Genomic DNA, 26,182 nt, shown 5'->3' on the forward strand with positions numbered 1-26,182 from the left:
GCCCGTGTCTCCTTTTCCTCTGTTCCCAAAACCCATGCATCAGCTTAATCCACCTGTTTTCGAGATCGGTTTCTCAGACAATGATCCAGCTCTGACAGGTGCTCAGTCAGTCTCCTAAGACTGATCAGCTGCAGGTGTGTGATTGCTTTCTGGTGCGGCGAGTCCCATGACAGGGACACCACTCTTCGGGCTCGGACTTGCAGGGAGACCAGAACATGACACACACACACACAGATGAGGAAACAGGGAACATGAGGACACAACACCATGGCAGGGCACCCGGTGAGGACAGCAGGCCATGACAGGCGTAGTGTATAACACACACTGAGTGCGCTATATAAGAATCAGTCCATTTACCAGTTACCAAATGCAGGGTTGTATCATGGTTGTAGTAATAAATTATAATGTTTTTAATGGTATCTAGCAACAATATTGTCATGGTCCTGAGTCTGAGGACTCGGTGTTTTTTGTTTCTTTATATTATTCTTTGTTCTCATTTATTCTGTTTTGTCTTTTGTTTAGGTTTGCTATGTGTTAGTGTTTTTGTTTCATGCCTGCCTGTGTTCCCTCTGTCTGTCCATGGTGTTATTGTGTCTGCTCTTGAGTCTGCCTGTCAAGTTCAGTGTCCTGTCTGGTTCTCTGTGTCTGTTAGTTTCCTGTTTTATTCTGAAAGTTCATGTCTCATGTCAGTGTGTTCAGTTTTACCTCTCCCCTGTCTCGTTAGCCTAATTTCTCCCAGCTGTGTCTCCCTCCTGTGGCCCATTCCCTGATTACTCCCCGTGTATTTTAGCCCTGTGTTTTCCTGTGCTCTCTGTCGCGTCGTCTGTTTAACTCCATGTCAGTCTGCATTACTCTGTGTTACCCGGTATTCATTCTGCGTCTCTCTGCCATCTTTCTTTGTGCATTTTGCTCCTCCTCCCGTGAGTGTTTGGTTTAGTTTAGTTCTTTAGTTTTCCCAGTTTAGGTTTGTTTACTCCCCGCTCTGCTCTTCCTGTTTTTGTCACCTTATCACCTCTGTAAATAAACACTCACTCGCACCCCAGCCAGTACCTGCATTTTGGATCCTTTTTTTTTTCAATACTCCACATGACTGCTCCCCAGCCATGACAAATATTTAGAAATATTAGAATTATGAAAGTGAACAACAGTACTTTACGCCTGGGTCAGCAGGTACAAAACTAGATTTAGTAGCTAATATAGCAGCTCTTCACTGGTTTCTGTTTCTATATAAAAGTATTCTCATAAGTGCTGCTAATCAGGCACCAATTAGGCACCTGATTGTCAGTACCTAGGGTACTAGAAGCTAAACCATTTGCAGAATAACCTGTTTAGATTTGGGAAAAATGATTTGGCAAGTTTTTAATACGTGCAACCCACAAAGAAATAATCGACCAAACACAAATTGCCTTACTTTTTGTAATTTGTTTCTTTATCTGAGTATGTTCGATATTAAGTTATTTTATTTGTTAACAATAATTATTTGTTTTCAGACTGAGTGCCTGTAAACTCTCAGAGAGAAGCTGTGAAGTTCTGTCCACAGTTGTCAGCTCCCAGTCATCTAGTCTGAGAGAGCTGGACCTGGGTAACAACGACCTGCAGGATTCAGGAGTGATCCTTCTGTCTGCAGGACTGGAGAGTCCACATTGTGCACTGGAAACTCTCAGGTCAAGATTCAGTTTTCTTATGATCACCAAAGTGTTAATTTTATCATCATTATATTACTATTTCATTATAATTTTAATTATATAAAATGTATGGGCAGAATTTTGTGCCATCAGAAACGGAATTTTAATAAGTTAAATTCAAATTTAATATATATATATATATATATAATATCATATTGAATCTGAATTGTAACTTAAATAAATGCTTTTTAAAACTGAATTTGAATTAGCCTAATTTGAAATTCAATGTATTGGTTTAAAAATGATCGTCACTAAATTGAAATTGAATTATATAGTTTGAAAATGAATTCATTTGCTTTAAAGCTGTATTTTTTTTAAAAAAAAATATACCTCTCGAATAATTTCAGTTTCACTTCTCACCCTTCAGTTTCAGTTCTACAGTTAAATTTCAGTTCCAAACTTCATTTCTTTTTGGCACTTACATTCGGTTCTGGTTCCAGAGTAATCAAGCACAGATTAATAGAACTATGTTTTACAAGGGGACCGAAAGTGTTACTGACAGGAATCTACAGCATCTTGAGTTGGAGCTAGATTAAGAAGTCAGTTGTCATGTTGAATGACCAGTGTATAAACTCTCAGGTTGTTAATAAATGTATAACATGTATAAGAACAAGCGTCATGTTAAAAATAATAGCCGTACAGTAACTTTTATGCTTATTGTAGCTGTTAGCTAAAAACACTAATTTAGCATAGTTTGCCTTGTTTTCAACTTTGACAAACAAATATGATTCCAAAGTTGTCGTGTTGTACCTTCTCAGAGCCCTGTATGCTTGCAGAGACCCCTACATTAGGGAAACATGCAAATGAATGTCCAAAACATCATATTTTTTCACAGTCTGGCAGGGGGAAACTGTATGTGTTGCGAAAAAGGACTCAAATGCAGACCAAAACAGAATGTGAAACGTGTCGTGGAATAACAAAAACGAGCCATTTATTAAGGGCTGGCAAAGAAGTACAAAACAAAGGCAAAGATGAGGCTAAACAATAAACTAAACTGGATGAACTAACACCTTACACATGGAACCTGGCATGGAGACATGTAAAAAACCTGGACATGAACACAGCAGACGACCTGAGAAGGAATGACTGAAAACACACGGACTAAATACACACAGGAGGCTAATGAGGGAAGTGGGAAACACATGGGGAAACAGCTGACACACATGAACATAGCGACGTCACAAGCAGAGTGTAAAACTAAACACAGAACACAGGACCTCTTCAAAACAAATCAGGAAACATAATGAAACGCAGACATGACTACATGAACTTGACAACATAAGAAACACAGACATGAAACACATCAAGGACAAGGGAGCTTTTACACACGGGTTGAAAACACAAGGGGAATATAATAAACAAATGAACTTGAATAACTTAATGAACTTAAACATAGACCATAAACATCAAAATAAACTAAAACTCGAAACGCTGGGTCAAAAGACCCAGGATCTTGACAATTTTAGGTTTATTTATGTCTACACAGCATCCCAAGTCTTTAGCTAACTTAATAACTTTAGCTAAAATGAATAGTTAGTCTAATTTATTAGTGCAGCATTACTGAATTACCTCGGTTTGAAGTGATATGATGTGACATGACTTGATATGATATGATATAATATCCCACATAGCAAAATTGGTATGGCCCGGATCTGTCCCACACAATGTGCTTACACATGGCCCACATACCGCAAAGAATGACGGCCCTTTGGTGGCCCAGACCAGGTTTGCCAGAGGTAATCTACACATGGGCCAGCACAGGACCACAAGTGTGTCTGCCACTGGCCTTGTGCAGGCCACCTCTTGCAAACAGATTGTGGGCCATGTGTAAGTTGTGTGCAGTCACGGGCCATTTGCAGACACACTTCTAGCCCTGTGCTGGCCTAGAACAGTTTCAGCTCTGGTCCCAGATGTCAGCCTTATGGTAAATGGTAAATGCCCTGTATTTGTATATTTGTTTACTAGTCCCTAAGGACCCCAAAGCGCTTTACACATCCAGTCATCCACCAATTCACACACACATTCACACACTGGAGATGGCAAACTACATTGTAGCCACAGCCACCCTGGGGTGCACTGACAGAGGCGAGGCTGCCGGACACTGGCGCCACCGGGCCCTCTGACCACCACCAGTAGGCAACGGGTGAAGTTTCTTGCCCAAGGACACAATGACCGAGACTGTCCAAGCCGGGGCTCGAACCAGCAACCTTCCGATTACAAGGCGAACTCCCAACTCTTCAGCCACGATTGCCCCGTAAAGTAATGTGTACTTTAATCAAGCCATGTAATAGTGCAAAAGTAACATGACAAAACTCTGTTCAGACATGTGTGTGTGTGTGTGTGTGTGTGTGTGTGTGTGTGTAAAACAGAGGTGAGCATTCTTGCTTAAGATCTAATCATCTTTCACAATGACAACCATATTGATACACAATTCTCTAGCACTCTCACTCGATCCACTCAACGGTGAGTCATTTACTTTGTTTATTTTGTTATAATTAATGAAAATGCGGCGCCGTGGTCGCGCAGTCAAAACGCCCGTAAGTTTAGCGTTACAGCAACTTTGCTAAAACAATGTGAGAATTTGTAGGTGGGTTTTTATATTACTTCCGGCATCGTCTCAGATAGCAGCCTGTCTAACATGCTCTCTACATTTGAAAATTACTTTCCTCTTTCTTTCTTTTGCTCTTATTTATTTCTTTTTTTCTACTTAATTACACAAAAAGTATAAACTGAAAAACCAACTGAGAAATTTTTATCCTTGTTTGGACACAAAATTCCGTGTAAAACTACTGTGATGACCGCGATGCCACACTGCCCCTTTGTCTATAGCTGAGACCAGCTGCTGGGACTCAGACATCATAGCCATGCCGGTATTCAGCACAAGATCCCTGCGGTGATCAAAAGGTACTACCACGGCTGCAGAGCCAGGAATGCATGGAGACCGAGGAGGAAAAGATTCCGTCCTGCTCTCCCGTCAGTAGTGACTGGTAATGTCATATCGCTGGTTAACAAGATGGATGAGATCGTGACGCTAACAAGGACAGAGAAAGTTTTCCGAGAATGCAGTGTTATGTGTTTCATGGAGATATGGCTGCATGAAAACATCCCGGATCTGGTGGTTGATCTAAACGGATTTACGTGTGTGAGAGCGGACAGGGACCCAGGCAGCAGCGAGAAGAAGAGGGGAAGACGACTCGCTCTTTATGTTAACAACCGCTGGTGTTCCCCCAGTCACGTCAAGGCTGTGTGTAACAAACATATTGAACTGTTAGCAGTCGGTCTTCAACCATATTATTTATTGCAAGGGTTTTCCCTCGCCATTATCATCATTGTTTACATCACCCCTGACGCCAACGCAGCGCAGGCTTATGACATCATCAGCTCGGCGACAGCGGATCTTCTGAATCAAAGCCCCGCTGCGTTTGTGGCTGTAACGGGTGATTTTAAGCACACGAAACCTCTCTACTGTTCTACCCACATTCAATCAGTATGTGGACTGCAAAACCAGAGACAATAAAACACTGGACCTGTTTTATGCCAATGCTACTGAGGCATACACCTCCATCCCTCTCCCTCCTCTGGGCAGGGCAGCTCACAACCTTGTCCACCTCCAGCCACTTTACAAACCTGCCTTTCAGAGACAACCTGCAGTTATAAAAACAGTTATAACATGGACAAGGGAGTCAGAAGAGACACTGCAGGGATGCTTTGAGGCAACGGACTGGGATGTTCTTTGTGATTCTCATCAGGACAATGTTGACAATCTCACAGGCTGTGTTACGGATTACATCAACTTCTGTGTGGACACTGTGGTTCCCAAGAGAAACATTCTTGGCTTCCCCAACAATAAACCCTGGGTAAGTAAGAACATCAAAGTGACTCTGAACAAGAAAAAAAGAGCTTTCAGAAACAGGGACATACATCAGTTGAAAATGGTGCAGAAGGAGCTGAAAGCCAAGATTGCAGAGGGAAGAGAGACTTACAGGAGGAGGCTGGAAAACAACAGGGAGGTGTGGAATGCAATGCGGGCAATTACTGGCTTAAAAAAAAGGTGTTGGGATGGATGGGGACGTTGAAAGTGCAAACAACCTAAATCTACACTTCAATAGGTTCGACTGCCATGCGTCTCCCACCTCCACACCCAACTCTTCTCATCTTCTCCATCTACTCCATTCTCCTCCCCCCTCTCCTGCTGCCCCCTCAGCCTGTCTCACCCTGTCCCTTTCAGAAGATGACATCAAAAGGGAATTGGGCAGACTCTACTCCAGTAAAGCTGCTGGCCCGGATGGTGTCAGTCCCAGAGCCCTCAGGTTCTGTGCTTCCCAGCTTTCTGGAGTTCTGCATCGGCTCTTCAACATGAGTCTGAAACTGCAGAGGGTCCCATCACTCTGGAAGACATCCTGCCTGGTTCCTGTCCCTAAGAAGATTAACCCGTCAACCCCCAGTGACTACAGGCCAGTGGCTCTGACTTCACATGTTATGAAGACGGTGGAGAGATTCATCCTGAGAAATCTGCGCCTGTTGGTGGAGCCTTGGCTGGACCCCCTGCAGTTTTCTTATCAACCCCGTATCGGTGTTGAGGATGCCATCATCTACCTGCTGGACCAGGTTTATTCTCACCTGGACATTGTTGGATGCACTGTGAGGGTCATGTTCTTTGACTTCTCTAGTGCTTTTAACACGATCAGACCATCACTGCTGGGGAATAAGCTCACAGAAATGCAGGTGGACGCCCCACTGGTAGCTTGGATCACGGACTATTTAACAAGTCGACCACAGCATGTTCGGCTGAAGGGCTGCCACTCGGATAACATCCTGATCAGTATGGGGTCGCCGCAGGGGATGGTCCTATCACCCTTCCTCTTCACCCTCTACACGTCTGACTTCAGGTACAAGTCATTAGTCATGCCATCTGCAGAAATTCTCTGATGACTCTGCCATTGTGGGCTGTATAAGGGATCATGGACTTTACTTTACTTTACTCCTACCCCTGTCACCATCAGAGGGGCTGATGTAGAGATCGTGGAGGACTCCCTGTACCGGGGGGTACGCTTGGACTGTAAACTGGACTGAACCAAGAACACTAATGCTGTCTTTAAAAAGGGCAGAGTCGGTTTTCCTACTGAGGCAGCTCAGGTCCTTTAATGTTTGTAGGAAAATGCTGACAATGTTCTATCACTCTGTGGTAGATAGTGTTGTGTTCTTTGCAGCTGTGTGCTCGGGCAGTGGGGTGAAGACAGCCGAAGCCAACAGCCTGAACAAACTGAAAAGGCTGGTTCTGTCCTGGGTGTCAGACTGGAGAACCTGGAGGTGTCTGAGAGGAGAATGATAAAAAAATTTTCTTTGTATCATGGATAACCCCTCCCACCCCATGCGCGCCTCCATGATGGACCATCGGAGCACTTGCAGCAAAAGACTCATCGCACCTGTCCAGAGATTTATTCTAAATGACACTTCTTCAGCTGAGAGTCAGACAGTGGAGACACACACGCTGTAGGTTTTTACTTGCAAGGGCGTTCACAGAGCGCTCACATCAGAGTGGGGGCCCTGTGAAGTGCGCACTCTGTTCTTGCACTTGTCTTTATTTATACACAAGGAAAATGAATACATTTTAAATAACAATCAGTTCTAAGCAATGAAAAGAACAATCAGTTCTAAGCAAGGAAAAGGTCATCATGCAGTATTCTATCACAAATAAACTTATATCATTAAAAGCTTATACTGACTACTCAGTACAATTTTCCCTTAACAGCACTGAAATCCAGAACTGACCGCCACAGTAAATGTCACGGCTGCCGGGGCGAGCCGTGTGGTGTGGGAGGAAAAAGGACCCAAAATGCAGGCAGTGACTGATGATACGAGTGACGTTCATTTACAAGTGGCGGAGTGGCAAAACAGGCAAATGACAAATGACTAAAGAAACCTAAACTGGGAAAACTAAATAACAAACCTGAGGACATACGAAACAGGGTGCGGGGCAGAGAGACGCAGAGAGAGGAAACGAAACACCATGGAACACAGACGAGCCGACAACAAACGCAGACCGACACCCACTATATATACACACACAAGGAGACCAGGAAATGGCATACAGGTGGGAGACACAGCTGATTCTAATACACATAATGACTGGAGGATACAAGCTGAACACAATGACCACAGACACAGACCTTCAGAATAAAAGAGGAAATCCAAAACGCGAACTTAGGGACATAAACCGGGCACAAGGGGAGGACACAGGATACCAAAATCAGAATAAACTAGAACAGAGGAAAATAATCATATAAACCCAAAACGCTGGGTCAACGACCCAGCACCATGACAGTAAATCTTTTGTGCCAGTGGCAATAATAAAACAAAACTGTAAAATAAAATAAAACTGTACAACTCTTCCTTACTCTGTTGGTAATTTTCCTGAGGATTAATAACAAAGCTATTCTGTTTCCATTCAGACCGTGCAATATCACCGAACAGTTTTTCATTGAATGTTTGTTTCATCTCCCTATCATATGCTGCTACTCTTTTATCCATTTGCACAATACTATCTCACTTTTAGAATCACCTGCACTGATAGCTAAGCTAAGCTATTTAATTTTCAGGATATAGTTATATTGTTACTTGTTACAGTTATTTGATATTATATTTTGCACTATCCTACCCTACTTTATTTTACTGTATACTTGTATTCTATTGTACATATTGTATATTTTATTCCTCTGCTCCTCTGTCTCTCTTGCTGCATTGAGCATGTGTATGACAAAAAAATTTCCCTCGAGATAAATAAAGTTCTTCTTATCTAATTAGGGCCCGAGCACTGAGAGTGCGAAGGCCCTATTGTATCTGCTCCGTTTATTATTATTATTATTATTATTATTATTATTATTTCGGCAAATGAATCGGCCTTTTGAGGGCCTAAACATGCTCAAAAACTCATGAAATTTTGCACACGCGTCAGGTCTGGTGAAAATTTACGTATTTTAATGTCCTCAGACATGGCCAGGGAAAATTGGCTCAGTAGCGCCACCTAGAAAAATGAAAAACGCGAGCCCCCCGTGTGGGTATGACCTACATGTATGAAATCTGGGACACATGTGTACCATGCCGAGACGAACAAAAAAGTCTGTGGGCCCATTGACGCAAACCCAACAGGAAGTCCGCAATTTAGAAGTGAAGGTGACATTTTGGCTCTAATTTTGCCATTTCCATGCCTCGAACTTTTTCGAACTCCTCCTTGGGATTGGTCGTATAAGCTTCATCTTTGGTCAGTGTCTGAAACCTGGTAAGCTTATAGGAGATATCAAGATGTACAAAAAAGTCTCCTGGAGCAATATCCCAAATCCAACAGGAAGTCAGCCATTTTAAAATTAATGTGCAATTTTGGCGACATTTTCCCCTCTTTTCAGGCACCGTACTTTGACGAACTCCTCCAAGGGATTTCATCAGATTGATGCGATCTCCAGTGCGTGGAATCTAAAGACCTTTGTGATGTTAAATTGCGAAGCTTTTTACATTCAGGGAAACGGGGTGGTCATGGCGGCACGTGGAGTTTCAATCACTCGCCATAAAGCAGTAATCTGCTGTTACTCCAAAACACAATGTCCAATCTCTCCCAAAGGTCGCAGGTGTGATGAGACTCGATCTCGGAAATGTATGTTTTGCCATTTGTCAGTAATGGTTAGAGCGCCACCTAGTGGGATGACTATAATCCTGATTGAATGAGATGAAATGTTAGCTGGTGGTTAAAGGCATGAATTCCATCAATGTGACATCAGATCGGACGTGCTGGTTTTAGGTGTTGGGCGTGGCTCGACGCGCCGGGGGTGCGAGGGCCCTCATAACGCTGCTTGCAGCTTTAATCTTATCTTATCTTTTAGATAACTGTGAGCAGAAGATTCAGGTTCACCCTGCCCGGGATAGAGTTGTCTTCCTGACCATTTTCAGGGGCCATGCTTCCTGAAAATGGTCAAAGAAAGTAGAATTTTTAGGGAGGGTAGTATTGAAAAAAAAATAACATGGATTGTTTTAGATAGATGATGAAAAGGGGTGGCCAAATATCGTTTGAGGAAGATACTAAACCCAAGTTGCTCTACGATGCATCCATCAGAGTTTGACTGTGTATGAATGTTTAGATTAGCCAAACCTACATCCCAACAGGCTTCCAACCCGACGACAGGGCCGTGTCCCTTCTGGAGGCCGGCCATGCCTCCAGCGGTGGTGGCGACACTGGTCTGGAGGCCGGCCACGCCTCCGTACCCCCCTCAACCTTGGACCCGGATCGAGCAGACTCCCCTGCCGCGGGGACCTCCGTCTCCCCACACGGTTCCTCCACCGCTCCCGGCTGGAGCGTACCCTCGTGCACCTCCTCCATCTCAGGCTGGAGTGGCTCCTCCACCGCTCCATACTGGAGCAGCCATTCGCGCAACGGCCCATCTTCTTCCGGCCGGCGCAGACCCCGGCGCGCTTCTTCCACTGCCCGTTGGAGCAGCTCCTCCACCGCATGAGCAGCCCTTCACCCGGCTGCTGCCCCTCCTCCGGCAGGCGTTGACCCCCGCTCGCCTCGTCCACCACCTCCAGCTGTCGAGGTGTCCCAGACGGCTCCCCCACCGCTTACCCACCACCAGGTTCCACCAGTGGGGTTGGCGGCAGCAGTTTTGACCATGACTGGAGCAACATCGCCAGCTCCGCAATTCACCCCAAGTGGCACTCAGCCTGGTCCTGTAGCTCTTCCTGCCACGGCGCGCCCCCGCCTCGTGCTCCCACTGGGTGGCTGCCATTTCGGCCAGCATCTGGGCCAGGGTCCTCCCTTCCCTGGCTCCGGTAAGGACCTGCTGTGCTGCCTCCTGGGTATCGGCACCAGTGTGGTGTGAATGAGATACGGTGGGTCCAGAAAGTGTTGTTTTGAGCCATTTTTATTTGCGGCTGCAGCTCACAAGCTGCCAGCCGCACATGCAGCAGACCACAATACCCCACAACCTCTTCTTCTCCGGGTTTTTAACATGGCTGGCATGATTGTGGATGCCGTGCAGGTGCGTCTGCACGGCACTGCCGACCCCGTCTCACCACACTTACATATAAAATACACTGGCACTAAGTATCAGACACATACATATTGTTTTATTAGCAGTTCTCTGGGATTTGGGATTCTCTGTGGATTTGTGTTTATGTGCGTGTGTTTTCCTTTTTTGTTCCCATTTTCCTCTCCTCGTTTTCATCCAGCCCATCATGTCTCTCCCTCATGCTCTCTCAACCACTCTCGTCCACGCTTGATCTCTCGTGCTCTTCCCTCTCTGTTACTTTCTCCATTATTACCTCTCCTTCCTCTGTTCCCTGGCTTTCATCTCTCTCTGTCTCAGTGTGTGTATCTGTTTCCCTGTACTTCCTGTCTTATTTTGACAGTCTTGTGTTCCATGTTTGGTGTGTTGAGTTTGGCAGTGTCATGTTCATTTGTGTCAGCTGTGTTCCCCATGTGTTTCTACTTCCCTCATTACTCTTCTGTGTATTTAAGTCCTTTGTATCCTTTTGTTTATTGTCAGTTCATCTGTTAACTTTCCCTGCTTTTCTGTTTCATGTTTTGTAACCAGGCATTCCTGATTTCATGTACTAATTTTACCCCAGTTCATGTTTTATGTTAGTTTCTCCCCTGGTTATTTCCTTTGTTTGGCTTTTATTTTTGTTCCCAGCAGTGTTGGGCAAGTTACTTTGAAAAGGTACTTAATTATAGTTAATAGCTACTTCTTCAAAAAAATAATTGATTTAGTAATTGAGTCACAAGATTCTAAAAGTAATTAATTACTTGAAAAGGAACTATTACGTTACTTTAAAAAAAATGTTTAACCCTCTGGGGTCCAGGGTATAATTGGCTATTTTTAACTACTTCTGAGAGAACTACTATTTGCTTTGCCTTTGTTTGTACCATTTTTACTGTAAATTCAGACCTCACGTGTCTGAATTTACAGTTATGTTTTCATTTTGACATACTGTATTAACACAATTGATCTAAAATCAGACAAAATACATAAAATTCGAGTAGATAAAATTTATATTTTTACTGTAACAACCACAAACATGTTTATTGAATCATATTTCATGACTTTAAATGCAAATATAAATTGTCAATTTTAAAATCATATGCACAAGTTTTGCAAACAAAGTTATTTGCAGCCATTTACCTTTTACCCTTTTTTTTTATAACCATTTCAAACTATTTACATAATAATCAGGTGTTCTGCATTCAAAAAGATGCCACACAAATTATTTGTGCCACTGCAAAAATTTCTGTCCACTGTAAAGGAGAACATCACAGGACTGATACCTGCAGGTCTGACAGCAGGTGTACCACTCCGTTTTCTGTCTGGAGACAACAGTTGCCTCATTGTTCTGACACAAAACACAAAACTATCCACAACACTACACACTAACTACACAAGAAAACACATTAACTACACACTCCGAACATGCTAAACGTCACAAATCTCTCACATCTCAAAACTCGCTCTCTCTCTCTCTTTCTGCTGTCTTTCTCTTTCTCTCGCCGTCACTCCTAAAACTTCCCCCTCTTCCTAAACAACCACATGTCATGTTGCCATATCGTTTTGATTGGTCAAAATGGTGCATTTTTCCACCAACATGAAAGGGCTGTTTTTGTTTTGGGTTTTTTTTTTCTTTTTTGGGGTTTTTTTTTTGGGAGGGGGGGGGGGTCATAAGTAGAGAGTGTTTGCTAGTGCTGTCCTTAGACAGTAAACGTGACGACACTATTCAGGAAAAAACACTGCGTATATATTGTTTATCATGACTCTGGTTTTACGTGGCCTATCAACATAATTAAAAGCTGGCTCACCAAGACTACTTTATTCTTCCTCAGTGAAACAGCAGCACCAATTGAACAGCACTCATGCGACTGTTTTGCCCCCCTTGAGCTCCAGGTGTTGTGCCAGAAAGTTATTGCCCTCCACGGGAGCGTGCGCAGCTGCTTAAAATCGCAGTGCCCAGATTACTTACGTAGACAACTACATCTGTGCAATTGACATAAGATGCGGTAAGCTGAAGACAGCTTCAACCGTCTGTTTATTGAAAAATAGTAACGCGACCGCACCGCACCGCATTTTCTTTTTAGTAACGGTAACGGCGTTGTAACGATATAAATAATAATTAGTTAGATTACTCATTACTGAAAAAAGTAGCGCCATTAGTAACGCTGTTACTTGTAACGCTGTTATTCCCATCACTGGTTCCCAGCCACGATAAAGGCTCGTGTGTCGTTAAAATTCAGTTCTGCCTCATTCATCTGCATGTGGGTCATCACATCACCATGTAATCTGCCATTGCAGATTGTGACATGATGTTTTTAGAACTTGAATTCAAGACGTATAAAGTCAGATGAATCAGACACAGTTCATGAATAACAAACAGAACTTCAACAACTATATTGTTCAAAAGAATTTAAGGTAATTTAAAAGATCTAACACAAGAAGTAGTAAAATATATCAATTATTATAGTTTTCAGGATGAATCTTTATGGAATGATCATTTTTGACAGGGAACACAAAATTATTTAACATCAAATGACCACAACATGAGGGTTAAGGACCTCATTATTTTATATCAACCCAACAGAGAATGTCGCTCTCAGACTGCTACTTTACTAGTGGTTCCAAGAGTATTTAAAAATTGAATTGGAGGCATCCCCTTCAACTTTTAGGCCCCTCGTCTATTGAGCCAGCTTACAGTTGGTATTGAGAGATCTATCTCAACTTTTAAGATTAGGCTTCAAAGTTTCTTTTTTGAAAAATCTTATAGTTAGGAGTGGATCAGGTGACCCTGAACCCTCCCTTAGTTATGCTGCAATAGGCCCTGGCTGCTGGGGATTCCCATGATGCATTCAGTGCTTCTTCTTCATTCGTCTCCCTTCAGTCTCTCAGTGTATATACACCATTCTGAATTTATCTCTTTCTTCCACATCTTGTCTTTTGTCTCTCATCTCTCCCCCCTCCTCCTCAACTGTTGGCGGACCATTCCTGAGCCTGGTCCTGCTTGAGGTTTCTTCCTGTTAAAAGGGATTTTTCCCTTCCCACTGCTGTCAAGTGCTTGCTCAAAAGGGTCATCAGATCGTTGTGGTTTTCTTATAGGGTATGGTCTTACTTGGTCTGCATCTTAGAATATAGAGCAAGTTGTTGTGAATTTGGTGTTGTATAAATGAAATGTGATGAAATTAAATTCAGTGAAGTTTGATGATCTTCCTCTGTATCTTCTTTTGGCTGTGGTGTGTTAACTGCTGGATTTTTGTTGTTGTTGTTTGTTTCTGTAGACTCTCAGGCTGTCTGATTACAGCAAGAGGCTGTACTTCTCTGGCCTCTGCCCTGAGCTCCAACCCCTCCCATCTGAGAGAGCTGGACCTGAGCTACAATCATCCAGGAGACTCGGGAATGAAGCTGCTGTCAGCAGGACTGAACGATTTGCATTGGAGACTGGACACTCTCAGGTATGGAGATAATGTCTGATAGAGGAGGAAGAAATGGAAACATTTTACATATATTTGCCTCTTGATGGAGGCAGTCGCATTTTCTCCTTCTCCCTCTCCCTTATCTTTCCTGCTTGGCTTCTCATGTCTTTTGTGTAGTCTTGCTTATTCGAAAACCCTTAGAGAGTCTCCCAGACTTGTTCTCTAAAAACCTAAAGAAGAATTATGGATTTGATCAACTGGTGCCTTAATGAAACTGACAAACACCTGGACTTGGGAGAGCCTGATCGTCCTGCGGAGACATGTGCTGCGGGATACTCGATGGTCGGTTGCGTCGTGTGTCTTGCGACATTCTCGATGGAAGACATTGAACGACATCTACCAATTCGAAACCACGATTATAGAGTTCTGGCTGATTGGAGCTGGCTCGGACCTGGCTCATCGAAGAACAAGAAGCGGCTACAGCTGTTCAAAATCCGACAAGGCTGGACGACATGATAGACGATGGGCAGGGCTGTGAGTACTCAGACTGTGTTTTTGTGAATGCAATATGGATAGGATCTTGGAGAAGCTCATGGCTCTGCTATATGGACAAGATCTTGGAGAAGAACATTGGGAATTGAGAGACCTGGTGACCAGTGATGGACATTAGACCTACTGTAAAATTGGAAGCAGTTTGTTCGCACTAACCAAAACATCTACCATCTTCATCTCATGCAGGCCCCCTGGCGCTAGCTGGATGCTCAAGGCGAAAGCTGACGGGAATAACAAATTCTCCCTTAGATTGTGTTTGTTGTGACTATCTCCATCCTCATTCAAGGCCACCCATGTCGACTGAAGATTGTTGACTTTTGCCTGACCGGGTGAAGGGACACTTTCTCTCGGCTGAACACGGAACAGACACACACACACTCACATGCACACATACGCATGTACCCGGACACAGACCTACACTTACCCCCCCACCCCCTCCAAACGCCTTTGAAGCTTATGTCTTCTATGTTGTGAGATGTGATGATCCATGTGTTATGTGATGAGGTGTTTTTTTTCTGTTCTCAAACTGATCTCCCTGTTGGAGCTCAGTCTGGGGGGAGTTCATTTTTCTCCCCGTCTTTCCTCATGTTGTGCATTTTCCATTGTTATACCTCTCTGACCTGTCTTCCCCATGTGATGTTGTGTAATGTATGTATGGTCGGAAGGGTAAGATGGCGCTGGCAAAACGTCAGCAGCCTTAACCCAATTTCCTTCGGGGTCAGCCTTCGGGGATCAATAAAGTTTAATTGAATTGAATTGAATTGAATAATGATCAAGAAACTGACATCACATCCATTTGTTCATTCACTGGGGTGGTTTCAGTCATTGTGCAAAGGTACTGTTTATAACAGAGGTCTCAAACTCGCGGACCTCCGTCCACTTGCAGCCCACGCCACCTCTACATGCATACTGACATGAAGAAATATTTTATTTAATTATTGTTCAGAAAAATTATTTGATATGAAGGCAGTATAAGCAGAGTGTTCTCTGTAACCTCATGGGCAGTGTAGTCCGTGCTGCAGGGAGAATGGACTGCCATACCCGTCATGTGTCTGTGAGCGCGAGGGAGGGAAAAAAAAAGATGAGTCGAAAAGTAAGAGTTGTCACTGACCAGAAACGGGAGACGGAAGCATGTAAATATAATAATAACCACTGCAGCCAAAAAGAGTGCCTGACGAGCCCAGTTGTAAGTAAGCTATTAAGACTCGACTGTACACTATGTTCGTGTTTCCTCCGAAACAATAAGTTCCGTTGGAGCAGCCTTTCAACGCCTCTTTCTGTCTCTCACTAGCAAAGCTGACCCAGACAGTAAAGCTAGTTACCAGCTACGAGCCCGACGCGGAACCCGACGTATTAGCCAGAAATCTCTTTACCATGGTTCATAGCTGCGGACCTGGCCGAGGTAAGAAGAGACTGCAAACATGTTGAGGGATTGGCTGTGTTAGTTCAGTGACAGGTTTATTTGCAAATAACACAATTTTCACGAGCAGTCAAAAACTACCCACATAGCAAAATTGGTACGGCCCGGACCTGGCCCACACAATGTGCTTATACATGGGCCTCATACCGCAAAGAATGACGGCCCTTTGGTGGCCCAGATCTGGTTTGCCAGAGGTGGCCCACACATGGGCCAGCACAAGGCCGGTTACAGACACGCTGCTGGCCCTGTGCTGGCCCAGAACAGGTTCAGCTCTGGCCCCAGATGTCAGCCCTAATGTGTACCTTAATCAAGCCATGTAATAACAACATGTGCCGGAACATAATCGTGCAAAAGTAACATGACAAAACACTGTTCAGTGAATGGACTGATTCTTACACAGCGCTTTTCTACTCTCTTGGATTATTCAAAGTGCTCAACATGCAACATGCCACATTCACACACTTTCTCTAAACCGAGTGCTTACTAACTACATGCACACTCTTGACACACAGACTGGAGGACCCAGGGATCGAACCACTAACCTTGCAATCAATAGGTGACCTGCTCTACCGTCTGAGCTACAGCCACCCAGTAAACAGGGTAAACATGAGTAAACCGTCACTAGGTTTTGGATAAAGTGTACACTCAAACCTGTCAAGCCTGCATTTGAAATGTTGGCTACCATAGCAGTATAGTATTGCAACATAGCATTTGGGTCTTCTAGTTAAAATAGGAAAAGAGGAACATAAATAGTGCCATCATTTTTTTTTTTTTTTTTTGTGTCCCGTTTGGATCTTTAGCCATCAGAATTGTTGTCTTAAGGCCAAGAAAGATGCCAAGTGGATTTATTTTACCAAGTGGATCATCATGGCCTTGCCATATTGGTCCATTTGATTGACCTTTATTATAATTATGAATTTATTTTATTTTCGGTTGCTACAAACGGGACAGACATGACTGGGGGATAGGACAGGGAGAAAGAATGAAAGAAAGAGAGGGAGAGAAAGAAAGCCAAAGGGGAGAAGAGACGGTGAGAAGGGGGGGAAGAAAGAAAAAACAAACAAACAAAACACCTGGATCACCTGTATGGAGAAAAAAAAACAGAAGAGAAAGCAAACAACAAAGAGCAACATAATAAAAACAGCACCATCACAATAAACTAGCTAGCAGTAGATAACAGTAGATACTAAATATTAAACGATATTGTGCAGCACGCAAGATAGACAGCGCACAATGTGCTTTGAGGCAGCAGCCAAGAAAGGTGTAGTCCGCGTCTGTGAACACCCGTGTGTACACCTGTGTGCATACCTGTGTGGATCAGCATGCTTGTATTCCAAAGGTTTCTCCATGTAACGATCTGCTAGGGAGTGTGGGGAGCCATAGCCCCGTCCACCAGGGTATGAAGCAGGTATGGAGGAGATCCAGGCCCCAGATATCCAGAGGCCCCAGAGTACAAGGACCCGAGGAGGACCACCAAAGGGGGGGGAACCGTGCCACCCTCCTGGGAAGAGCTGAGTAGAGTAGAGCCCCAAACGAGAGGTCACCCCGCAGCTACGGAGCAGAGGCCAGAGGGGGTTGCAGTGTGGCGTGCCCGCGGGCTCTGCCGGCAGCCAGCTGTGCCAGAGAGGACCGAGCTTCAGGCTCAGAGGCCAGAGGCCTGAGGGCATCCCACCCCCCCGAAGGAGCCCAGCCTGGCCGCAGGCACCCGGCCCCGCCAATCGGCCACCAGGAGTGAGCCGGTACATACATGAGCGCCCAGCCCCAGACGACAAGGACCACCAACACACCATCGTCTGAGGGCATCAGCCACCGGCAGGGAGTGTGGTGAGGGGAGATAGGCCTCCGTACTTTGGAGGGCCTGAGATGTACCCAGAGAGGTTGAGTCTAAGACCCAACCTGACATATAGACACAGACGAACAGGCACATGCGGACACAGACGTGCATTCCCACCCCATATGCACAACCAAATACTCGGCACTCACCCAACGTGTAGACAGACACAAATAGACACTGCACAGACAGTTACACTCCCCAAACATACTCTATATCCCAGGTCCAGGTACCCCCGCCCTCAGAGGGGCAAGCCGCACCTAGACCCAGGAGATGTAACCCTTCTCTCTGGGGTGGAGGCAAGCGGACCACCTCCTTATCTGCAGTAGCAGGGAGGCCCCGCATCCCAGACCCCAGTCTGACGGCCAGCACCTCCTCCCAGCCCCCCAGCCCTGACGGCTAACAGAACCGGGGTGAGTGAAGACCTCAAACCTCCCTATGCCCGCTCATATGTAGTGTTGCTGTGTGCTGTTCTAAAGTGCATTTAAAACTCAGGAGAGCATGGTACTAGCTTCCTCTCAGAGAGCAGCACGGCTCCTCCCGAAAACCCTTAGTGTCTAAATGCATTTAAAATTGAGGGTAGGGCACCAGCGCCAGAGGTGGGTTGGAGTACACCAACCATCCTCTGGATGCTGTAAAACGTGCCCACCCCCAAGGCCCTATATGTATGTGTTATGTGAGAGTGTGAGTGATGTGGATGTCTAGGTTGCAGAATAAAATTGAGGCACAGGCGGCCAGAAGGGGACAGAGGGGGAGTGCCTCCCCTGCACCGTGGTGACATACCTGCACCCCAAGCCCTGCGTGTGTGGGTGGGAGTGGTAGAGCGGGAATAGGGAGGCAGCTGAGGATGGGGAGGGAAGAAAGGGAGGGGCAAGTGGCCCCTCCCTGGGGCCAGCTCCCCCGCTGACCCCAGTAGGCACCCCCACACTCTGGAACCCACCAGGGCAAGGGGGCCGAGGCCCATCCGGACCGGGGCCCGCAGCAGCAGCACCGCCCAGCCCCACAGAGTCCGGGGCAGCCCACCCGACTCCACCCCAGAGAAAACTGCACCCACCCCATCATCCAATCATCTCCCAAACTACACAAGACAATAGACACCCAGGTTGAGTTCATTCTCCACCTCGCCTATATCTCTCCCCCTACCTGCAGAGTGAGCTCCTGTGGTGAGGAGACCACCTGCAAAGATATAACAACCTCCCCACCAGTTAGAGAGCCCCCTAGTTGGGCCGATGCACCAGAGGTCCTCTGCACTGGGGCTGAGCACCCCTGCACCCACCCGCCCACTGCTCCGGCGACACAACAGCCAGGACCCAAGCCCCCAAGGCCCGGCCAGCACCCCAGACCGGGGGGCGGAGCACCCCCAGACCCCCAAGCCTCCACGCCCGTCCCGGACCCTCCCAGGGGCAGCCAGGCTACCAGGCCAGTAACCAACGTCCGCCAGCACAGACCCTCCCCCATCTCTGCTGTATGCAGCCACAGGGAAAACACCATCTAAGAGCCCCCAGAGCTCCTAACCAGGTCATGGCCACAGCCCCCAGGTTAGGCCCCCTAGGGAAACGTCCCTAGGGACTCCCCAGACGCCCTAAGGCCGTCCCTACCCCCATATCAACCACAATAGCGAAGGCAGGACCAAACCATGACCCCCCACCCCCACTAGGTGATGAAGCCGATCAACGGAGCCCAAAGGGATTGATCAAATGTGATGGCAGAGGTTGTATCAAGACTAATGTGATCTATTAGATGGTTTTTATATTGGTTAGAATTAAGATTATTTTTATTTTTCCAGTTAATGAGGACCATTTTCTTGGCAATGCATAGGGCCGTAAAAACAACGTGGGCTGTGTTTATTTCTGCAGTGATCTCATCCAAGTTGCCCAGCAAGCATACTAAAGGGGAGGCTGGAATGTTACATTTCAGACACTTTGATAAGTCTTCACATATCTCACGCCAAAATTTCTGAACTGGTGGACAGAGCCAAAGAGCGTGGATGTAATTGTCCGGTGTATTTGCTGTGCAGTGTGAGCAGTTGTTGGAAGGCGTATAGCCCATCTTGAACATCCTATGACCAGTATAGTGCACTCTGTGTAATATTTTGTATTGTATTAATTGCAAACTGGGATTTGTGATCCATTGAAAGGTTTTTAAGCATATCTGAGACCAAAGGTTTGGGTCTAAGTTGATTGATAAATCTGCTTCCCATTTTGCAATAGGAAGGGATATTGATTCATCTATATTAGAAAGTGTTCTGTATATTTTAGACAATAATTTGGGGGGTTTTAGACTAAAAAAATTGTACCACACTTGGTGGTGTTTGTAATTCAGCTTCACTGGGATTAAATTTCTTTTTTACTATGGATTTAATTTGTTGATATTCCAAAAATCGTTTCTTGTTGATCCAATATTGTGTAACTAGTCTGTCAAACGAAATAAAGTCTGTTCCTTCCAACATAGGGCAGGGATAGCTTAGTAGGTAGAGTGGTGGCCCCATGATCGGAAGGTCGGGGGTTCGACTCCACTGAACGGCTACCCTGAGGTACCCCTGAGCAAGGTACCATCCCTACACACTGCTCCCCGGGCGCTGCATTGGTGGCTGCCCACTGCTTCACTGGGTGAATGGGTTAAATGCAGAGGAACTATTTCCCTATGGGGACCAACACACACACTTTACTTTACTTTACTTTTACATATGTTCCAAGTATTTAATTCCTTTGCAACTCCAATCTGGAAAGTTTATCATATTATTGTTTTGTAATATGTCCGGATTGTTCCAGATAGGTGTACGTTTGCATGGGATTAATGAAGACTCTGTCATTTTTAGAAACTCCCACCATGCTGTCAGAGAAGAGTTAATATTGATGCTTTTAAAGCATTCATGTCGTTTGATGTTTGAGCTGATAAATGGTAGGTCTGAAATTTCTAGGTTATTACATAGTGCCTGTTCTACATCTATCCAAGGTTCATCTAAGAGGGTGTGTTTAAACCATCTAGAGATGAACTGAAACCTGTTGGCAAAAAAATAGTGATTAAAGTTAGGCAGATCTAATCCTCCTTTATCCTTGGTCCTTTGTATTGTTTTTAAGCTGATACGTGGGGGTTTATCTTTCCAAAGGAATTTAGAAATATACGAGTCTAGAGATCTGAACCAATCTTGTGATGGCTTATTTGGGATCATTGAAAATAAATAGTTTATTTTTGGCAAGACCATCATTTTTATAGCGGCGACCCTTCCCATGAGTGATATAGGTAAAGATTTCCATCTAGCCAGGTCGCCTTCTACTGTCTTTAAAAGTGGGATGTGGTTTAATTTAGTTCATTCTGAAAGTTTAGGAGAGACATTAATACCTAAATATTTTATATTTCCACATTGCAGTGGGGAAGGAGAAGAATTATGGAAGGAGCAATTAATCGGGAGAACTGTTGATTTCGACCAGTTAATTGAATAATCTGAGACACTTGAGAAGGAATTTATCAATGCAATTACCCCAGAGATATTGGTTTGTGAGTTTTGGAGAAAAAGTAACACATCATCTGCATAAAGGCTGATTTTATGTTCTTTATTCTTACATTTTATGCCCTTAATTGTTGTAGCCTGTCTAATTGCTGCTGCTAATGGCTCAATAAAAATTGCAAACAGTGAAGGGGAGAGTGGGCATCCCTGTCTGGTGCCCCTCAGAAGAGAGAAGCGGGAGGATGTTTGGTCATTTGTTCTGACACAAGCTGTTGGGGAGTTATATAATATTTTTAACCAGTTAATGAAACAGGGTCCAAAACCAAATTTATGTAAAGTTGCAAATAGAAATTTCCAGTTAACTCTGTCAAATGCTTTTTCTGCATCTAAAGAAAATATTATGGTTTCAGTGTTTTTACTGCATGAGTAGTCTATTAAATTAAGTAATCTACGTGTATTTGTTGATGAGTGCCTACCTTTTATAAAACCAGTTTGGTCAGGATGAATTAAAAGGGGGGTTATTTTCTCTAATCTCTTTGAGAGAGCTTTGCAGATTATTTTAAGGTCTACATTAATAAGGGATATTGGACGATAGCTTGAAGGAAATACAGGGTCTTTGCCTGGTTTTTGTAAGAGACTGATATTTGCAGAGTTCATATTTGGTGGTAGTCTACCATTTTCTTTGATTTCCTGCAACATCCTGTGAAAAACTGGTGCCAGAATTGTCCAGAATTCTTTGTAAAAATCTGTTGGAAAACCGTCTGGACCTGGAGCCTTATTATTGGGCATACTTATCAGAGCTTCCTGGAGTTCACCTGGCATCAGTGGCAAATCCAGTGCCATTGTTTGGGTGTCTAATAATTTTGGAAGAGTTATGTTGTTGAGAAATTGATCAATTTCGTTTTTAGATGGGTTAGTGCCATCATTGCCAGACCTGGCACACGTCTGGTTGACATACACCCTGCCATGACACCAGTCAGTCAGAAGTGCCAGCTTGATCCGGGCCACCTGTTTTCTATGAGCCTGGGCCACATAAACCAAACCACAATTGGGAAAGATGTGGCATGCTATCACATAAACAGTGCCATCTATGCCAGGCCTGGCCCATATCTGGATGACAAACCACTTACTATGCCAGAAGTCAGCCAGCAGTGCCGGCTTGACACCGGATCTGGGCCAGACCTGTCTACTATATGGGTAATGTTTACACTTATGTCTGCATTTTTATTTTGTTAAATATGAACAAAATTTTAGCAGAAGTGCTGTCGCATGTTTGACCAGAAAGAGAGTAACAATTTGTTTATTTGGTAGTTCAATGAAAGGCTTCACTTAGTTAATAGTGAGAAAAAAAAATTGTGTTCACGTTTGCAGTCTTGTTATACAATATGTAAATGGTGAGTCTTCTTCATACACTGAGGTTAATTATGGAGTTCCACAGGGTTCAGTGCTAGGACCAGTTCTGTTTACATTACACATCCTTCCCTTAGGCAGGATCATCAGAAGACATAGGATACATTTTCACTGCTATGCAGATGACACCAAACTCTATCTGTCCATGAAGCCAGTGTGTGTGTTATACACACCAATTAGTTAAACTGCAGGAATGTCTTAAAGACATAAAGACCTGGATGGCCGCTAACTTTCTGCTTTTAATTCAGATAAAACTGAGGTTATTGCACTCGGCCCTGAAAATCTTAGAAATATGGTATCTAACCAGATTCTTAATCTGGATGGCATTAATTTGGCCTCCAGTAACACTGTGAGGAAACCTGTGGTGATTTTTGACTAATATATGTCCTTCAATGCACATATTAAACAAATATTTAGGACTGCTTTTGTCACGGCTAACGAGTGAGCCGTGTGGAGAAAATAAATGAGGACCCAAGAGCAGACACTTGCTGAGATGCGAAGGTGGTTTATTGTAAAATAAAACACAAGGTGAAAATGGCGGAACAGAACTAAAGGTAACCTAAACTGGAAGAAACTAAACTACAAAACAGCAAACCCTAACATGAACATGAAGGGGGGAGAGCAGAGGCACATAAAGGTGGACAGCAGGGTGAACACACGGTGGATATGCAGACAGACCAACGACCACCACACGAGTAGACACGACTTAAATGCACACAGAAGAACACAGGGAGTTTACAAACAGGTGGGGAACACAGCTGGAAGTAATTGTCAAGACGAGACAGGGGAAGCCAAACTGAATACACTCACATGAGACACAGACCTTCACAATAAAAGAGGAAACAAGAAACAATTCACAAGGACACAGACTAATTCATGCATTTATTACTTCTAGGCTGGACTACTGTAATTCATTAATTCATTATTATCAGGAAGTCCTAAAAACTCCCCGAAAAGCCTTCAATTAATCCAAAATGCTGCAGCAAGAGTACTGACAGGGACTAGAAAGAGAGAGCATATTTATCCTGCATTGTCTTCCCTTCATTGGCTCCCTGTTAAATCCAGAATTCAAAATCCTGCTCCTCACATACAAGGTCTTGAATATTCATGCCCCATCTTATCTTAATGACCTTATAGTACCACATCGCAGTTCAGGAATATGGCAGCACTGGAGTATAATGGGTTCCTGGTAGCTTCACGTTTGATTCTTCTCAAATCTTTGGCAGTTAACTTGTTTGTTTTTTTCTCAATACATTTCTTGCGAGCCTGTTGACTATTTGCAACAAAACATTTGATGGTTCTGTGGTCACACCCCAATATCTTTGCAATTTCAAGAGTGCTGCATCCTTCAGAGTCCATCAAATCCCTTTTTTCGCCCATTTCGCCTGAGGGAGAGAAGCTGCCTAATAATTATGCACACCTTTATATAGAGTGTTGATCTCCTTAGGCCACACCCTCACTCATTACGCAAATACTGATCACCTGATATACTAAAACCCAATAAGCACTCAAGTTTATACAGCTTGAAGTTGGACAAGATGCGTAAAAATTATGATATGGCCAAAATACCTACTTGCCTAATAATTGTGCACACAGTGTATGTATTATTGTAGGGTCTACCTTACAATATAAGGCGCCTTGAGGCAACTGTTGTTGTGATTTGGCACTATATAAATAAAATGGAATTGAATTGAATGAAATAGAATATTTGAAATATATATATAAAAAAACTACATTGTTGTTGTTTTCTTGTTTGTTTCAGGGGTTTTTTGTACCATTTGAATACTAAAGTGGTCCTCTAATGAGATGACGGTGCCAGCAGTGGCCCGCGGCTCATTTGAGTTTGACACCCCTGGTTTATAAGGTTGTGGAAATCTGCAGTCAGCTGAGACTTAAGAAGTCACTTGGATGAGTGACGAAAAAGTCAAATGCTACATCCAGATGAACAGAATCAGTTTTTTGGGATTTTCTTACTGAGAGGATTGAGCATTTGTAAGAGCATTACTAGTTAAAGTTAAAGGATGGTTGGCTCAACAGTGCTCTGACTTTTTGTCAGCCTGGCTACAGTGCTGAAGAGAAACCTAGGGTTGTTCTAATTCTCTTCAATCAGTGATGAGTAGTAAGATGTTCTAGCTTTACGGAGGGCTTTCTTATAAAGCGGCAAACTATTTCTCCAGGCTAAATGATGATCTTCTAAATTTGTGACACGCCATTCCCTCTCCTGCTTACGAGTCATCTGCTGTAGTCTACGTGTTTGAGAATTATACCATGGATTCAAATACTTCTGGTTTGAGGTTTTATTTTTCACAACAGTTAAAGTATCCAGTGTCATACGTAGTGAGGAGTAGTGGTGCAACGGATCACATTTGATCTGAAATCCGAACCGATCCCACTCCACGGTTCAGTACGCGCGTGATCCGAAGATTTGGAAAAGGAAAAAAAAGTATGTGTATGGTGCGCGTGGTCAATCTGTCAAGCGGTAGTTATGGTCAGCGCTAGCGGTCTAAGTAGCAGAGTAGAGGAGTTTGCGGCATTTAAGCAGCCCTTTGCTGCCCAATCCTACTGGGCTAAAGCTATTACAAAAGCTACTGTGGTGTTTAGCTGCAGACGGGAGGCCGTATTGCATTGTGCAAAACAAGGGGTATAAACTGTGATGAACGTGCTTGAGCCACGCTATGATATTTCGTTGCGCGTCCACTTCAGTATGACAAGATCGTTCCAAACATGTATGAGTAGGAAAAGTTTAAAGTTATGGCTGAACTGTCCCAGGCATCTTGTGTTGCTCTAACTACAAATGGGTGGACCTCCAGGGCAACGGAAAGCCACGTGACCGTGACTGCTCGTTATATCACAGCGGAGTGGTAGATACAAAGCCCTGCACTGCCCTATAGATTACATTAGATTAGATGAAACTTTATATATCCCTCGGGTGGGTTCCTCCGAGAAATTCAGTTTCCAGTAACACAGCACCGACAGAAGGTGCAGAATGTGAGCAGAAATATACCATATATGCACATATATAAATACAGAAAATACAAAAGGGATAAATAGAATAAATAGGAATAAGAATACAAGGGAATGGCACATTTCAAGTATTGTGAGTCTATTACACCGTTGGATATTAACAAAAATTATTGCACAGTGAAAAGGCACTACAGCTACTTGTTCCCCCCTCCCTTGTTCCCGTTTCTCCTCCCTCTCCCCTCCAGCGAGGAGTTAAACAGTTTGATGGCGTGTGGGACAAAGGACTTTTTATGTCTGCTGGTCCTTGACTTTGGGAGAAGCAACCTGTCACTGAACAGACTCCTCTGGTTGTTTATGGCCGTGTGCAGAGGATGCAGAGGATGCCCAGCATGGTCCATAATGTCCATATTGCACCTTAATTTGTTTTTATATA

At 44.2% G+C, this 26,182-nt stretch overlaps 1 pseudogene; it reads left to right on the forward strand.

Annotated features, from left to right (window-relative positions):
- The window catches only part of LOC146391814 (protein NLRC3-like), a 44,615-nt pseudogene that overhangs the window by 8,076 nt on the left and 10,357 nt on the right, over positions 1-26,182 (forward strand).

This window comes from Perissodus microlepis, chromosome 3, assembly GCF_051167445.1.
Source record: "Perissodus microlepis isolate ML-2025 ecotype Zambia chromosome 3, ASM5116744v1, whole genome shotgun sequence".
Classification (NCBI taxonomy): domain Eukaryota; kingdom Metazoa; phylum Chordata; class Actinopteri; order Cichliformes; family Cichlidae; genus Perissodus; species Perissodus microlepis.